Raw genomic sequence first — 15,806 nt, 5'->3', positions numbered from 1 at the left:
TTTTGGCATGCAGCAATCAACAAACAACAATTGTCTTTAGCTGTAATGTCATTCTTCTGCAAATTATTTAAGGCTAAGAAGTAATATCTTTTAAAAACTTTGATATCAATCTTAGTTTCATTGTCCAAGACTGGGTAAGTTTGTAAGTTAATATCAATTATGAAACCAGTAATGTGCATGAAAGTTTCAATGAAATTTTTTTAGAGATAATTTAAATCTTCACATGCAATTATAGTTGTTAAGCTCATCAAAACAAGCTTTAAACATTTTTTTTTTAGTTTTAATTCAAAATTTAAAAAAATGAATTTAAGTGGCATTTTATTTAAGATGATTTTAGAATTATTATAGATAATTTTCTTTTATTAATTTAAATACTACATTATTATTTGGATAACATATATTAGAGATTACGTTTGATTTTAAAACTATTATTGCTATATATTATATATTAGAGTATAGCATCAATAAAACTTATCATCATTTTCCTTTAATTGACTTGTTACACTTCTACCACTACTCGCTTTCATAGATTATTCTGGAGATTCGTTTCGAAGAAATAAAGGTGGGAAATGTATAAAGAATTGCCTAAAACCTAAGGCTGGTGCGTATGGCAAGTTGAGTTTCATCATGGATTGCGTGAAGTCAACAGTGTAGTTGATAGTTTAGCAAAAAAGGACTTGAATTCGTTGATGATTCGGATACTAGAAGATTTACCAGACAAGCTAAGAGACAGTCTTGAACGGGATCACATTGGACCTCCCTTTCGTCGATTTAGATTTTGTTTGTTGTTTTCCACTCTATTAAAAACAAAAAAAAAGGGACTGTTCGCTGGGGTTTAAAGGAGAGGGATTTTATTTTTCTTTTACTTTGGGCTGAATACTGTAAAAGGAAATGGTTTTTACATTACTGGGCCGATGTTTCCAGCTTAACCCGGCTGCAATGAGCCCAAAATTTCCAGATGTAATTACTCTGTCATCTTTATGTTGGTTTGATGATTGAGTTTGAAAATTGTTTGGATCCAATTGTGTTTGAACCAAAAAGAAACGAAAAAGAAAAAGGTAATTAAGGGGCGTGCTTCTTCACTTGACTTCCACTCTGTGGACAAAGCAACAAATTCTGCCCTCACCGTCAACGATTCTTCCTGGAAAACACCATCATTTTCATTTGTCACCAAACTTCCACCACCACACCTTTTCATAGCTATTATGATGGAGATTCGTTTTGAAGAAAAAAAGGTAGGACATGTATAGAGAAATTGCTTAGAAACCTGTGTCCGCTTTCCCTTTCTTGATGCTCCTATACTTGGTCTGTTTCTAGTTTCTTTCTGCATATTGAGCCACCTTATTTTCTGGTTTTCCCAAACTAGATTGTCATATCATTTTTCCCTTCTCAGACTTCCTCATGTCCTCGTTACTCTCAACTTCCTCGTCTATTCCTAGACAAAAAGAATATGATGTATTCTTGAGTTTTAGAGGTGAAGATACTCGTCATAACTTCACAGACCATCTCTATGATGCTTTGAGAAGGAGCGGAATCGTCACTTTCAGGGATGATCCAAAGCTGGAGGCCGGTGAAGAGATTGCACCTGAGCTCTTCAAAGCAATTCAACAATCATGGTGCTCAGTAATCGTTTTCTCGGAAACTATGTCTTTTCAGGTTGGTGCTTGGAGGAACTTGCTGAGATTGTTAAACAGAAAAAGGAGAATGGTCATAAAGTATTTCCAATTTTCTATGATGTGGATCCATCTGATTCAAGAAAACAAAAGAGAAAGTTGAAGCAGCTTTTGCAAAACATGAAGAGAGATACAAGGAAGATGAAGCAAAGATCCAAAGGTGGAGAAATGCTTTAACTGAAGTGGCTAATATCAAGGGATGGCACTCAAATAATAGGTATTTTTTCTTCATTTTACTTGTAATTTAATAATTACAATTTTTTTTGAATTAGCTGTTTTTATATATATCGACAAATCGGAAATTGTTATTTTCTAGTGTTATAAGGCAAATAAGGCAATAACACCAGAAAAACTATAAACTCAAGTCCTCCAAGTGTATCCTAAATTTGTTCCATAGAGTACTATGCGTTTCACATCTTAATTTTTTCCTAGATCATTTAACTTCATTTCCATACCAATAATTTTCTTAATTAAATTAAATCTTTTTATCTTTGTAGGCATGAATCAGAATTTATTGGAGACATTATTAAAAAATATCAGCAAAGTTATGTCAAACATATCCAATTGAGCATGATGAGTTAGTTGGTATCAGTCCAAGCTTGGATGATTTGCATTCGAAAATAGAAATTGGGGAAGATGATATCCGTATCATGGGAATTTGTGGTATGGGTGGCATTGGCAAAACGACCCTCGCAAGAGTTGTTTATAGTCGCTTGTCACCTTATTTTGAAGGGAAAAGCTTTCTTGCTGATGTTCGAGAAGTTTCAGAGAAATGTGGACTTTGTTCTTTACAGAAACAATTACTTTCCCAGATCTTGTTGATGAAAGCTTCAATTTTTTCAATGTTCACGAAGGGAAACCATAATTAGTCACAGGTTGTCTCACAAAAAAGTTCTTGTTGTTCTTGATGATGTTGATAACCTACAACACTTGAAATGCTTGGTTGGAAAGTGTAATTGGTTCGGTTTAGGGAGCAGAATCGTTGTAACAACAAGAGATGAACATTTGCTCCGATCTTATCGAGTTGATAGTGTGTATAAGCCTACAACACTGAAAGCCATTGATGCACTTCATCTTTTCAATTTGAAAGCTTTTGGTTGCAAGACAGCGCCAAAAGAGGATTTCATTGAGCTCGCTAAACATATCGTAGGTTATGCTGGTGGACTCCCATTAGCTCTTGAAGTTTTGGGTTCTTTTTTGTGTGATAGAGATGCAAGGCAATGGAAAAGTACATTAGAAGACTTGAAAGAGTTTCTAACAAAGAAATTCTTGACAGACTTCAAATAAGTTTTGATGGACTGGAAGAAAGGGAGAAGAATATATTTCTAGATATAACATGCTTCTTTAATAGGGAGGAGAAGATTTTGTAATGAAAGTATTGGATGGTTGTGAGTTTTTCCAAATATTGGAATTAATGTTCTTATTAAAAAATCTCTACTAACTATTAACAGACACGACCAGTTGTTGATGCATGACTTGCTACAAGAAATGGGAAGAAAATTGTTAGGGAAAAATCTATCGATGAACCTGGAAAACGTTGCAGATTGTGGGAGGAAAGAGATGTATATCATTTGCTAACAAAAACAACTGTAAGTAATTCCATAAAAATTATATATATGTAGCTTAATTTATTAAACAATTAATTTTAAGATGTGGCATTAATTAGATTTGAGGTTGAATTTGAAACGATTACATCTTTGGTACAAAACATATATATAATCTATTATATTTAGGAAGTATTTATTATTAATATCGATAAAGTAAAATGAGTAGATTTGTTGTTTAAATTTTTAAAATGTGTCATTTAGAAATTATCTTGTTGATTATAAATATTAATAAGACATGCACGATATGTATAAACAAAAATGTAATTTCATTGAATTACTTTAGTTGAAAATGTTTTTTTAGCTTGTTTTTTACTATACATGCAATGGTAATCATAAATGTAAACTTTATGAGCTTTTGTAATATTTGTACTTTTCATTTTTTTAGGCTACAGAAATTATTGAAGGTTTAATCATCGACAATAAAAGTAAGATGACATATATATCTATATATAATTTTAATGTTGTTGTTTTTTTGTAAAAATAATTAAAAAGAAGTGGCAACTCTTTAATGCTTAATATTTAAAAAAAATAAAAAAAAGTAGTATGAATTATTGAAAAAAGAATGTTGCTTTAATTTTATCTATTTTCTTGCATTCTCTCTTTAGCCAAACACCTTTCTTGTTTCTAGCCTTCTGTGTCTGTAATATCAGCTCCAATTCTTTAAGCTATGTTATTCAAATTAGGATATAAGTGTTATATGTGAGTTGTATTTGACATGTGTATATTAATTTTTCTTAACTTTTTCATATATTTCAAAAGCCCTTGAAGGATTATATCTTTATATCCACATCTGAACATACTTTAGATGTAAGTGTTAGACATGAGTATTTCAAAAAGAAGCAATGAAGTGATTAACGTTTCAGAGATTATGTTTATATAGCTTTATTCTTATACTTGTTCTGTTGGAAAATTTGGACATCATATATATAATAAGGATATTACATGTTATTATTACTATCATGATAGGTTAGACCAAATTAAAAGTGATCTAATTTGGTTAGAATTTTATTGGGCTTTTAATTATTAAATAAAGTATGGGTCAAACATGTGTAGATACTCTTCTAATCAATTCTAATTAATGGTGGCTAATTAGAATTTGATTAGAACTAATATGCTAAGGTTATAATATTAGGGTTATGGTCCCCAAATTATACACAAGACATCTTTTCTAATATCCATCATTAGGAAAGAGAGAGCAGATATTCTCTGAATTCTTGTGTGCTAATTTGAAAGATCAAATCCCCAAGTTTCAAAAGTCGATCTCAAGGAATCTATAGATTCAGGTACGCTTCCGCATCTAGTTTTGTTCTTAATTTATTCTTGATGATTTGACATGACAGATCCTAGTTTATTAAGTTTTATTTTAGATTTATTTTAATAAAATCTAACAAGTGGTATCAGAGCTTTGTCATGTTAAATCATTGAGAATGAATTGATTCTTTATTAATTTTGGATTGATTCTTTTTTTTAGTTTATGGATTTGATATTTTAATTATATATTATGTTGAATCTTTGAGATTCTTGATAATTTTAAGTTTGATTCTTTAAATAAAGTTTTAAAGTTTTATAAATAAATCTAGTTTAATATTGCATATGTTATTCGAAAGATGAAGGTTTATATATTTATTTATAATCAATTGATAAAAATTGATTTGTGAGATTCTTTCTCTCTTTTTTTCACACAATTATTTTATAAGTTTTGGTAAAGTCATTATTAAATTGAAATTACAGACTTACAACTTTTTACAATTGGAGAATTCCAATTGGGTTGTATAATTAGTTTTGAAAGTTATTCACTTGATAAGATATATTTTTTCGTACTATTTGTTTTAAATTTTCTGTTTGTAGTTGATATATATGAATCATCATCTTTATCTTTATTTATGATGATTATATTCACCATTCATATATACAAATGATTACTTTTAGTTTCTTTTATAATTATTTTATGTAAGTTTTAGTCTTTATGGAATCTAACTAAATTAAATATTTGGGATTATTTTTTTTAAATATGGTGGCTATGAATTTTCATAATTAGTCGCGCATATAAGAATTTTATATGATTTGGGATTCTTTTTGTATTTTGTGGTTATGAATTTTTTTAAAGTATTTGTGAGTATAAAGAAGTTTTATAATAATGTTTTTAGTCATGAATATAAATTTGAGTTTACATCAATATGTAAGGCAAGCCAATATTATTTTTATATTTGTGTGTGTATATATATTATATGCATATCAATGATTTTGAGGATTAATGCATGATTATAGTTTGTGTAAACAGACGTTATAACCATTATTCAATAAGATATATTTTACAGTTTAATTGGTGAAATTAAGTTTTGATGGATATCATTGAAGTTAATTTTTTTGTTATGGTTATATATTAAATTTTATGGGTGCTTTGGTGCAAATTCATGTCAACTATATACATATTTAAATATTTTGGTTTTAAATTTGGTTATATAATTTTAGGTTTTGGCATATTATGGTTCCAAATATTTGGTTAAATTATGATGATATGATTTATTGTATGAATTGTGGGATATGCCAACTATTATGATTTGTTTTTTGAGATTTATTGGCTTGAAAATATTTTCAAGTATTTATGTGAATATCTATTTAATCATAAATACAACTTTGGATTTACATGGTAAATTCAGGGTAAGTTTTTCTATTTGATTATGAATACATGTATATGCGTGAATTGTTTTGGTGTTTTTATCCATGCCAAAATTATGAATACATGTTTTGTTAATTATTTGGCTTTGAACCACTACATTATTTCTGTTTGGTTTTGATATATGATTTTGGAACAAAAAAGAAGAAGGAAATAGTCAAAAAAATTAAGGTTTCGGTTTTTTTATTGCATTATTAAGACAAACTTATTTTGGGTTATTTCAGAGTTATAAAGCAATAAAAAAATTAGTTTTGACATTTGACTATTGGGGAAATTTAAATTTGAATATTGGTATGTTTATATATATTTTAAAATAACTTAATTGAAGCAAAAGTCACCAAAGTGATTTTTTGTATAAATTATTTTGTTTTGAAATATAAAAGTTTGTGTGCATGTAACTTAAGTTATGTTAATATTGATTGGCCCAAGTGAAGGTTAATCATATTACATGTGCAACTATGGTGATAAACATGTGACGGTTATTCGGTTTTACATGTGAGTAATAAATTGGCCAAAAGGAAGATTTATTATTCGACATGCTCTTATTGTCAATGTTTGATTACTACACCAAGATATCACTTACAAATTAATATTTTGTCCAAAGATGAAATATTAATAGAGTGTCCGATATCTTAAAATGACGTTTACCTTTATTCAAATTATTTTGGTTTAAATTTGAAGTCTTATGTGAAGTTGTTTATGGTTTATAATTTATTCAACTATTATTATATTTTCCAACATCATTGTATGTTGTTTTGGGATAAATATATATATATCTTTTAATTTGATTGAAAGATGAAATTAAGATAAATATTTTGAAACAAATAAATTCAGATTTTGGCTTTTAATTAAGGATGTGTAATATATTAAATAAATTAGTTGAAACAAAATGCCACCAAAGTGACCTCTTTTGTGTAGATTAGTTTATTTGAAATATTAAGATGATTATATGTTTTGTGATTCATGCGTTTATTAATTTACCCAAAGGTAAGTTAATATTTGGCAGAATTACAACGACATCTGTGGTGATAAATGTGTGACAATTATAAGGTATTTATGTGAGCAATAAGTTAGTCCAAAGATTAATCATTGTTTAACATAGTTTATTGTCAATGTTTGATTGCTACAATAAGAGTACCGCTTACTGTTAATATTACTGTCCAAAGACTTAATATTAATGTTGTGTTTGGTATCTTGAGATGGGATTAGCCATTATCCTGAATTATTTTTACTATGAATATTGATGTGAGCTTATTTTTATTATTTTTTGTTCTATATTCAGCTAATTCATATTCTACTGCCACAATATCTGCTAATATAAATTCTGTACCCATACTTAATGGGGCTAATTTCAATGAATGGAAAAGGCACTTACTTATAGTGCTTGGCTATATGAACATAGACCTTACACTAAAGGAAGAACTACTCGCACCTCTCACTGCGGAAAGTAACCCCTATGTTAAAAGGGATTTTGAGAGGTGGAATCGTTCAAATTGCATGAGTCTGATGCTCATGAAGCACAATATTTAGAAGCCTTTAAGGGCATAGAATCTGAAAAGATTACTCAAGCCAAGGTTTCCTTGATGAAATTGAGAAACGTTTTGCTAAAAAACGATAAGGTTGAAATGACATCACTTATGACTTCTTTGATGTCTGTAAAGTTAAGGGTTAAGGAAATTCTGAGCAATCTAAGGGCTATGAATTTTATGATCCCACAATTAGGAATATTTTTTGAGACAAGAATTACAACATTTTTGAGGATGTTGAGTTTGGAGGGAGAAATAAGGTTAGAACATTGCTTTTGAGGAGGAATTGGATTCTAACTCAGTTCCTACTATCACTTTGATGATGTTTAGACTCTCATACCTATCATTGATTAAGAAGTGAATCTAGAACCTCAATAAGACAATGTTAAACAACTCCCTATTCAAGATGAGGTAATTGTTCCAGAAGAACAAACTCAACAACCTTAAGAATGAATGTCATTAGAAAGGTCCACTAAAGAAGGGTTAAAATGGCTTAGTGGAATATTTGACTTTAAGCTCATCAATGAATATTAGTTAATGGTTTCTCATGGTAACATTGATCAACATTTATATGGTGCAATTAGAAACTTTGTGTCTGGTGATACAAAAGTAATGATTTGCAAATTAAAGAACTTTATCTATGGGCTTAAGTAGACTTCTCGTCAATAATATACAAATTTACCAATGATTATCTCATTCGGTTTAGAGATGAATTTTGTTGATAATCGTTTATACCATAAGTTTAGTGGGAGTAAAGTTTTATTTGGTTTTATATGTTAAAGTTTTATATTTGGTTTTATATGTTAATGACATATTGCTTGTCAATAATAAGTATAGCCTCAATCAATGCCCTAAGAATGATATTAAGATTACAAAAATGCATTAGATTTTTACATTTTAGCAGTGGAAAGTTTATGTATGTCAGGTTTGTATACATTGGAATCTTGTATACACTATTGGGATGTTAGCAGATATTTAAGCACCCTGTTTGGACCATTAGATAGCATCCAAGGGGTATAAGGTATTTTCAGAGAATAAAAGATTACATGCTCACATATTGGAGGTCTAATCAGTTAGAGATCATCAAGTATATAAACTCGATTTTGATGGAATATGGATAAAGATTTTGTCACTAAGGTGCAATTGTGAAAACAAATTGCAGTCTTTTATTCCAATAGCAACAGGAGCACATTAAAGTCAAAACACATAGACTTTAAGTTCCTGGTTGTTAAAGTAAAAGTTCAGAGTGGTTAAGTGCTTATAAAGCATATTAGGACAAACTCCATAATTGCGGATCCGCTTATTAAGAACTACACCTAAGGTTTATAAGAGCACATTGCTCATATAGGTGTAATGTCATTTAAAGGATATTTGGTTTTAGTGGGAGTTTGTATTTTTAAATGCTTTTATGTTATAGACACATTTTCAGTTATTTCAGTTTAAGGTAATAAGTTTATTTCTATAGAAATAAAGTTTATTTGGTTTATTCACTCTGATTTTGTAAGATTTGATCTCACTAAGGAGGACCATTGGAAATAGACATGTTTAGATCATATTGCAAGTATTTCCATGCTACACATCCATACTTGATCTATGTCATTTGGTTGTGTTAATATACGTGATCATGGATGGATTTAGTTACGATATTTGTAACGAAAGTCGCCTTGGTCTATGTTAACATAATTATGGACGAGATTGTACGGAATGCCTTTTGGATATGATAGTAAAACTTTGAGCTCATAAGGTATATAATGACATGTAATTATAAAGTAATTAGTATATATATGTGGTCCAAGTGGGAGATTGTTGGAAAATTTCGATATCACATATATAATAAGGATAATTACATGTTATTATTTAATATCATGATAGGTTAGCCCAAATTAAAAGTGATCTAATTTGGTTAGAATTTATTGGGCTTTTAATTATTAATAAAGTATGGGTCAACATGTGTAGATATCCTTCTAATCAAATTCTACTTAATGATGGGCTAATTAGAATTTGATTAGAACTAATATGCTAAGGTTATAAATATTAGAGTTATGGTCCCCAAATTATACACAAGACATCTTTTCTAATACCCATCATTAGGAAAGAGAGAGTAGATATTCTTGAATTCTGTGTGCTAATTTGGAAGATCAAATCCCCCAAGTTCCAAAAAGTCTCAAGAATCCATGGATTCAGGTACGCTTCCGCATCTAGTTTTATTCTTAATTATTCTTGATGATTGAATGACAGATCCTAGTTTATTAAGTTTATTTTAGATTTATTTTAATAAAATCTACATGTTCGCCAGGGAATGAACAAGACCACTTTGAATAGGGATATTTCTTGAAGATGAAAAGATAAGATTGCTCAAAGTCATTGTCTCCAATTGTTGTGATCTCACCTACCTTCTAATAAGTTAAGACTTAGATGGTCAGATATTCTTTAAGATCTCTGCTTTAGGTTCCAACCGGAAATCTGTTGTACTTCTCTTGCCTTATAGCAATATTGAACAACGTGGAAGGAAAATACAGTAAGAATTAACTCATTTGTCTTTGTTTTCTAATTCGAGAAGAAGGTATTATATAGAAGAATAAAAATGAAAATAAGCTTCACCATATTTTTTCTCCTTTATCTCTAATTATTATTGTTTCAACAGCCCTGTATAAGTTGAAAGTGCTCAACCTCAAAGGGTCGGGAACCTGATCAAGGCACCAGACGTTATAACTGCCCCAAATCTGAAATTTTGGTTTGGAAGGTTGTACTAGATTAGTAATGTCATCATCTGTTGGAGTTCTTACAAGCTAAGATTTGAATTTAGGAGGCTGCAAAAGTCTGAGGAGTTTCCAACCAGAATAGAATGGGATCCTTGAATGTTAATTCTTCAGGTTGCTCAAAACTCAAAGCTTTCCAGAAATTGATGGGAAAATGAATGTTCGTTGGAGGTTTGTTTTGTGGGACAAACATAAAGACTACCTCTTCAATCGAAAATCTCAGTAATATGTTCAATCTAGGTCCAGAATGATGGAAATGAATGCTCAGAGCTTATTTAGATGACGGCATTAAAGAGCTACCTTTTAATTGGAATCTAAGTCTTTTGTTAATTTGAAATGCATGAACCTTGTCTCCGTACACAGTGGTTAATTTAAATCTTATTTCTGGTTGTTATAATGAATATTTGATATAATCTTTCATGGAAACAATATCAGGAATAGATTAATTCTACATTTTTAATTTCTTTAGGAGTTTAGTTTTACTAGGTTTTTTATTTCCTTATAAACTTTAAATTAGGAATTCTATTAGGACTTTAAATTAGGAATTAGATTAGGATTTTCCTTTGTAATTAACAGCCTATAAAAAGGTTGCCAATATGAAAAAAAGGGGGGTTTATTTTTTATCACAAACGTTAGTTTGGGAAGGGGTTCAGTCAAAGATGAATCTGCCTTTGAGTAACCATAGGTCAAAGCAAGGATACTTTCTCGTCTAGACCTGTGACTAGATCTTACGCCAAGGCGCATAACAACTTGGTATCAGAGCCAGTTGTCATGGGTGACGAAAAAACTTTGACAGCCAAGCTGGAGGCATTTATGGAACAAATGGCTACAAGGCAACAAGTATTAGAGGAGCAGATGGCGATTTTATCTCTTCGGTCCAAAAGACAACGAAAGAGAATTTAGAAAAAAATAATGAAGAACAAGGCAGCAGTGGAGGTAAGAAAAGAAATTCAATTCACAACACGGTGGGGGCATGGTGCCAAGATACTCCAAGATGGAATTTCCCACTTATGATGGTGTTGGTGATCCTTTAGGATGGTTAAAAAGATGCGAAAATTTTTTTAACAATCAGCGACCAACGAAGAAGACAAAGTCGGCTTAGCTTCATTCCATCTCTTAGGAGAAGCACAATTGTGGTTTGATCAAATCGAGGAAGAGGAGGCAAATTTGGATTGGGAGCGTTTAGAGAGTGTTGTCATGTCAGGTTTGGGCCACCTATGAGTAATAACCCCTTGGGGAACTTGCAAACTTGAGACGAACTGGGACGGTAGAAGAATATCAACGTCAATTTCAATCACTACTGGCTAGGACTACTGATCTTAAACCTCGACAACAAGTAAACCTTTTTACTGCCGGATTAGTAGAGGAACTTAGAATTGATATGAGATGCAACAACCGGGAAACCTTAGAGTTGCAATGAATATGGCTCGAGCTTTGGAACGGAAACAAAAGTCTCTTCCAAGATGTTATCTCAAACCAATCTAAACTGGTCAGCTTCCCAAAACACTGGCAGCAATTCCATTATTCCAATAACTAAGAGCTTTGCAAAGGGAGGAGGACAAACAATGAAACCAATGGGGAATAACAGCAAAATAGGTTCTTCCACACCATTTATCAAAAGATTGACACGAGTAGAGATGGCGGAGAGAAGGGCTAAGGGATTGTGTTATAATTGTGACGAGTCTTACTCCATGGGGCACAAATGTAAAAGGCTATTTTGGATAGAAGTACCAGATATTGAAGATGAGCAAGATATGAGGTAGATGATCTTGAAATTTCCTTACATGCCATTAGAGGAACTTGCAATTCACTACTATGCAACTACCAGCAAAGGTGTCAGGAAAAATAGTGTTAGTTCTCGTTGATTCAGGCAGTACACATAACTTTCTACGCGAAGGTCTAGTGCCAAGATTGGGACTGAAAATACAAAAGAAAAGGGGTTCAAGTATGTGTGGAAAACGGAGAACGGTTCCTAGCATTGGCATTTGTAAATCAGTACAGTTCGTTGTGGCCAATGACAACTTTCAAGCTGATTTTATACAATACCATTAGAAGGGTTTGATATGATTCTGGGGTTAAATGGTTGTGTACCCTTGGTCCAATTTTATGGGATTTCAGCTCCTTAATTATGCAATTTGCAGTAAACAAGAAGAAGATACTCTGGCAAGGGCAGCACCAGAGGAAGTTCCACGACTCAGCTTGATACAGGGACAGGATTTAACTAATATAGCATTAATAAGCTACTGGTAGAATTTGGCATTTATTCCAAGAACCGTCTGGGTTACCTTCTAACCGCAATGTAACCATCGTATAACTCTCAACTAGGAACGGGACCAATTGTAGTCAGGCCTTATCGATATCCACATTTTCAAAAGGATGAGATTGAGAAGCAGTGTGACCAAATGTTACAACAAGGAATCATTCGACCCAGTAGATCACCATTCTCTTCTCCAGTACTATTAGTAAAGAAGCATGACGGGTCATGGCGTTTTTGCATCGATTATCGAGAGCTTAATGCTTGCACTGTTAAAGACAAATATCGATTCCTGTCGTGGATAAATTGTTGGACAAACTTCATGGGGCAAAATATTTTACAAAATTGGATTTACGATCGGGATATTTTCAAATTAGAATGGCAACTATGATGTGGAAAAGACAGCCTTCCGAACCCACCATAGACACTTTGAGTTCTTATCATGCCATTCGGGCTTACCAATGCCCCTTCCACATTTCAGAGTTTGATGAATGACATTTTTCGCCCTTACTTGCGTAAGTTTATTTTAGTCTTCTTTGATGACATGACCGAGGTAGTTACCTGAGACTCCAAAGAACACTTGATTTCTTTAAGAACAACATATTATCCCGCAAGAGTTCAAAAACTAATCTTACATGATGCATATGTTCAGTCCATGTTTTGCTATAAATTAATATGTCATCAAAGAAGACTAAAAAAACTTACGCAAGTAAGGGCGAAAAATGTCATTCATCAAACTCTGAAATGTGGAAGGGGCATTGGTAAGCCCGAATGGCATGAAAGAAACTCAAAGTGTCATGGTGGGTTCGGAAGGCTGTCTTTTCCACATCATAGTTGCCATTCTAATTTGAAAATATCCCGATCGTAAATCCAATTTTGTAAAATATTTTGCCCCATGAAGTTGTCCAACAATTATCCACGACAGGAATCGATATTTGTCTTTAACAGTGCAAGCATTAAGCTCTCGATAATCGATGCAAAAACGCCATGACCCGTCATGCTTCTTTACTAATAGTACTGGAGAAGAGAATGGTGATCTACTGGGTCGAATGATTCCTTGTTGTAACATTTGGTCACACTGCTTCTCAATCTCATCCTTTTGAAAATGTGGATATCGATAAGGCCTGACTACAATTGGTCCGTTCCTAGTTTGAGAGTTATACGATGGTTACATTTGCGGTTAGAAGGTAACCCAGACGGTTCTTGGAATAAATGCACAAATTCTACCAGTAGCTTATCTAATGCTATATTAGTTAAATCCTGTCCCTGTATCAAGCTGAGTCGTGGAACTTCCTCTGGGTGCTGCCCTTGCCAGAGTATCTTCTTCTTGTTTACTGCAAATTGCATAATTAAGGAGCTGAAATCCCATAAAATTGGACCAAGGGTACACAACCATTTAACCCCCAGAATCATATCAAACCCTTCTAATGGTATTGTATAAAAATCAGCTTGAAAGTTGTCATTGGCCACAACGAACTGTACTGATTTACAAATGCCAATGCTAGGAACCCGTTCTCCGTTTCCACACATACTTGTAACCCCCTTTTCTTTTGTATTTTCAGTCCCAATCTTGGCACTAGACCTTCGCGTAGAAAGTTATGTGTACTGCCTGAATCAACGAGAACTAACACTATTTTCCTGACACCTTTGCTGGTAGTTGCATAGTAGATGAATTGCAAGTTCCTCTAATGGCATGTAAGGAAATTTCAAGATCATCTACCTCATCATCTTGCTCATCTTCAATATCTGGTACTTCTATCCAAAATAGCCTTTTACATTTGTGCCCCATGGAGTAAGACTCGTCACAATTATAACACAATCCCTTAGCCCTTCTCTCCGCCATCTCTCTCGTGTCAATCTTTTGATAAATGGTGTGGAAGAACCTATTTTGCTGTTATTCCCCATTGGTTTCTTGTTTGTCCTCCTCCCTTTGCAAAGCTCTTAGTTATTGGAATAATGGAATTGCTGCCAGTGTTTTGGGAAGCTGACCAGTTTAGATTGGTTTGAGATAACATCTTGGAAGAGACTTTTTGTTTCCGTTCCAAAGCTCGAGCCATATTCATTGCAACTCTAAGGTTTCCCGGTTGTTGCATCTCAATATCAATTCTAAGTTCCTCTACTAATCCGGCAGTAAAAAGGTTTACTTGTTGTCGAGGTTTAAGATCAGTAGTCCTAGCCAGTAGTGATTGAAATTGACGTTGATATTCTTCTACCGTCCCAGTTCGTCTCAAGTTTGCAAGTTCCCCCAAGGGGTTATTACTCATAGGTGGCCCAAACCTGACATGACAACACTCTCTAAAACGCTCCCAATCCAAATTTGCCTCCTCTTCCTCGATTTGATCAAACCACAATTGTGCTTCTCCTAAGAGATGGAATGAAGCTAAGCCGACTTTGTCTTCTTCGTTGGTTCGCTGATTGTAAAAAAATTTCGCATCTTTTTAACCATCCTAAAGGATCACCAACACCATCATAAGTGGGAAATTCCATCTTGGAGTATCTTGGCACCATGCCCCACCGTGTTGTGAATTGAATTTCTTTTCTTCCTCCACTGCTGCCTTGTTCTTCATTATTTTTTTCTAAATTCTCTTTCGTTGTCTTTTGGACCGAAAGAGATAAAATCGCCATCTGCTCCTCTAATACTTGTTGCCTTGTAGCCATTTGTTCCATAAATGCCTCCAGCTTGGCTGTCAAAGTTTTTTCGTCACCCATGACAACTGGCTCTGATACCAAGTTGTTATGCGCCTTGGCGTAAGATCTAGTCACAGGTCTAGACGAGAAAGTATCCTTGCTTGACCTATGGTTACTCAAAGGCAGATTCATCTTTGACTGAACCCCTTCCCAAACTAACGTTTGTGATAAAAATAAACCCCCTTTTTTTTCATATTGGCACCTTTTATAGGCTGTTAATTACAAAGGAAAATCCTAATCTAATTCCTAATTTAAAGTCCTAATAGAATTCCTAATTTAAAGTTTATAAGGAAATAAAAAAACCTAGTAAAACTAAAACTCCTAAGAAATTAAATAAATGTAGAATTCTAATTCCTATTCCTCCGTTGATATTGTTTTCCAATGAAAGATCTATATCACAAATATCAACTTTATAACCCAGAAGATTAAGAGATTTTAAACTTTACACCACCTGTGCTACCGGCAGATCCAAGGTTCATGCAATCTTTCAAATTAACAAAACAGACTGCTCAGATTCCATTAAAATAGGTAGCTCTTTAATGCCCGTCCATCTAAATAAAGCTTGCAGGCATTCCATTTGCCATCATCTCTGGAAACCTTTAAGATTGGAACAACCTGAAAG

The 15,806-nt window shown here is 32.7% G+C and overlaps 1 protein-coding gene and 1 non-coding gene across 2 annotated transcripts in view; one reads left to right on the top strand and one right to left on the bottom strand.

The window, feature by feature from the left end:
* Nucleotides 1–15,806, bottom strand: part of LOC121209393 (uncharacterized) — a 50,543-nt gene that overhangs the window by 448 nt on the left and 34,289 nt on the right. The gene's annotated exons all lie outside the window — the stretch shown is intronic.
* Nucleotides 1,048–2,200, top strand: LOC107956396 (uncharacterized). Its single transcript, XR_005904523.1, has 2 exons — nt 1,048–1,890; nt 2,171–2,200. It is a non-coding gene; the product is annotated as an uncharacterized protein (transcript).

Source organism: Gossypium hirsutum, chromosome A11, assembly GCF_007990345.1.
Source record: "Gossypium hirsutum isolate 1008001.06 chromosome A11, Gossypium_hirsutum_v2.1, whole genome shotgun sequence".
NCBI lineage: Eukaryota > Viridiplantae > Streptophyta > Magnoliopsida > Malvales > Malvaceae > Gossypium > Gossypium hirsutum.
Note: the sequence above shows the minus strand (reverse complement) of the source record. Positions and strands in the feature narration are given on the sequence as shown.